Below are 3168 nucleotides of genomic sequence, written 5' to 3'. Positions count from 1 at the left end.
TTTGTTCTTATTGGTCTTCTGGATTGTATTTTGGGATTCTAGCTAATTGATGTCTGGTACAAGTTTTATTATTTCCTTCCTCCAGCCTAGTTTGGACTACTTTTGTTGGTTATTTTCCAAAATCTTTTTTTTTTATTTTTTTATTTATTTTTTTTTATTTATTTATTGAATCACTGTGGGAAAGGTTACAAAGCTTTCAGGTTTAGGTCTCAGTCATGCAAATATCAAACACATTTCCCTTTACCAATACTTATTTTTTACCATGAAGAACCCCAATAAAACCCCACCCCCCACCCCTCCCCGTCCCTGTGAGGCAGATGAATTCTAGTTAACACTCTATCTGCTTTGATTAGATTCATTGTTTCAATAAAAGATTCACCACTATTATTTAGAGTTTACACCCCCCCCCCCAAATCAGACATGCTGAAAAAGCATTGTGAAGTGATTTGCTTTCTACAGCTGGGTTCAAGAATTAAATGTTGGTTTTGGATTTCTGCTATTTTACCTATTGACCCTGGAAGTATTTCTACTGAAAGTCAGATAGTTAAGAAATTGGTTTCTGTGTTCTGGAGTCGTGGCCGTGCTGGAGAGCCGCTCGCGGGGGGCAACCGGTGGCCTCGGTAGGGCGTGAAGGGCGGAGCGAAACGCCCCCCTTCCCATGAGGTTTTAGTCGCCCCCACACTCCCGGCTCATACCTGCTGTCCACAAGGCTCCCATGTGGCTGCCATCTTTCTTTCCAGAGGGAGGTGGGCGGAAGGAAGCAACACCCTTTCCCATCTGGGCAGAAATGATTGCCTGGATTAACGCATAGTCCTTTCACTTTTCTGCTCCAAGCTGCTGGGTTCTGCATTAAGCCCTTGTGCTTCTGGGACTGTGGCCGTGCTGGGGAGACGCTCGTGGGGGGCAACTGTTGACCTCGGTAGGGCGTGAAGGACGGACCGAAACACCCCCCTTCTCGTGAGGTTTTAGTCGCCCCCCCACACCCCCGGCTCATACCTGCTGTCCACAAGGCTCCCATGCGGCCGCCATCCTTCTTTCCAGAGAAGAGAGGGCGAATGGGGCAACACTCTTTCCCCTCTGGGCAGAAATGATGGCCTGGGTTAACTCATCGTCCGTTCACTTTTCTGCTGTAAGCTGCTGGGTTCTGCATTAAGTCCTTGTGTTTCTGGGGCTGTGGCCGTGCTCCAAACTTAACTCTGATTTTCAGGGAGAGAGATTGGGTGGTTTACTTCTCATTGATCACTTTGTATATAGAGAGATGTCCACGCGGCCGCGCGGTTTTGAGAAAAAGTCCTCGTTCCCGCATACTCGAGCTGTGTTTGTAGAGGCTTCTGGTCACCGGGGTTCCATCTGGGGGAGGCGGGATGCGGCACCTACTCCATCTGGAACTTGCCGGTGATCTCGGCTCTTTTTGGAACCTGTTTTTTCTTTTTTTTTTTCCTCCGGGATCCCGCACCCTCCATGTGTTCCTTCTCTTATGCTGAACGCTTCAAAGATGGCACTGGGGGGCGGGCTGTGGGCGTGACTTCCGGGATCAGAGGTTACCTGGGAGGTGTAGTCCGGCAGATTTGAGGAAAAGTCCTCGTTCCCGCATACTCGAACTGTGTTTGTAGAGGATTCTGGTCACCGGGTTCCATCTGGGAGGGGCGGGATGCGGCACCTACTCCATCTGGAACTTGCCGGTGATCTCGGCTCTTTTTGGAACCTGTTTTTTCTTTTTTTTTTTTTCCCTCCGGGATCCCGCACCCTCCATGTGTTCCTTCTCTTATGCTGAACCTATTTTCCAAAACCTTGAGCTCTAATTTATTCAGGTAGGCCCTTTCTTTCTTCCTGATGAAATCTGGCAGAGCTATAATCTTTCCTCTTAACACTGCTTTTGCTGTGTCCCACAAGTTATGGTAGCTCGTGTCCTCATTCTCATTTGTTTATGGAAACTTTTTATTTCCTCTTTGATTTCTTCCCTAAGCCAACGGTTGTTCATTACTTCCCTTAAAGAAAATATTTCCTTGCTGAGCTTCAGTCTGTTTGATCTATCGAGAAGTGACAAAGAAGTGTTGAAATCTACTACTAGTATTGTGTTGCTATCAATGTTTTTCTATAAGTTTATTAGAAGTTGTTTTAACGTATTTTGCTGGTCTGTCATTAGGATCATATACATTGAGGAAGGTGAGTTCTTTCTGATGTACATATCCCATGATCATTAAGAAATGACCTTCACTGTCTCTGATAACCTTTAGCCTGAAGTCCATGTGGTCTGATACTAGTATGGCCACTCCAGCTTTGTGGAGGTGATATTTTCTTGAAAACTTGTTTCCCAGCCTTTTACCTTTAGCCCATGGGTGCTTTGATTGTTCAGACATGTTTCTTGCAGGAAGCAGAATGTTGGGTTCAGTTTTCTAATTCATCTTCCTATTCTATGCCTCTGAATTGGCACATTTAGTCCATTGACATTGAGAGAGATTGTTGTTTTGGGGATTTGTGCTCTCTTTATGTAGAATTTTTGTACTTCTGGGGATTGTCTTACCTTAAAGTAGACCTATTCATTCTTCTTGCAACAAAAATATGGAATGCTTTACAAGTTTGCATGTTATCTCTGTGCAAGGGCCATGCTCATCATTGTATCATTTCAGTTTTAGTATATGTGTTATCAAACCTAGTAGGAGTTAATTTTTCCATATTTTTCACTTCTTATTACTTTGAGTGTTGTCCTTCCTCACTCCTATGGCAGACAATGATTCCTAATCAAGGAATGTATTTCAAAGCAGCATGAATAAATAGATTTAGAACTTTAATGTCCCAGAAATAAAAATATGGTTTTTACTATATTATCGTTTACCATACCCTAGGCATCAGTTTTACAAAATAATTCTTTTGGAAGATAGTATATGAGTTTGTTTAAGGTTGTTCCCTGAATCCTTCATTAAGAACATTAAAATAGAGCCTTTTGCTGTTCTCACCTCAGTCCTGTGTACATCTCCAGGAAAAGGTGGATGGTGTTGTCTGCACTTTGACCACCTTGAATGTATGTAGGATTTTTCTCCTGAAGGATGAGGTGAGGATCATATTGATGACTTCATTCCACCTTATTACAAGTTCAACTTGAACGGAAGGTGAAACTCATGAGGCTCCTATAAAGGACAGAACAAAGGGTCTCAGTGAAGTTTAATG

The 3168-nt window shown here is 43.6% G+C and overlaps 1 pseudogene; it reads right to left on the bottom strand.

Moving 5' to 3' along the window:
• Positions 1-2556: 2556 nt before the first annotated feature.
• LOC130018118 (uncharacterized) lies at positions 2557-2653 on the bottom strand (annotated as a pseudogene).
• Positions 2654-3168: the final 515 nt, after the last annotated feature.

This window comes from Sorex fumeus, unplaced genomic scaffold (assembly GCF_029834395.1).
Source record: "Sorex fumeus unplaced genomic scaffold, SorFum_2.1 ptg000237l, whole genome shotgun sequence".
Classification (NCBI taxonomy): Eukaryota; Metazoa; Chordata; class Mammalia; order Eulipotyphla; family Soricidae; genus Sorex; species Sorex fumeus.
This window is presented reverse-complemented; position numbering and strand designations above follow the sequence as displayed.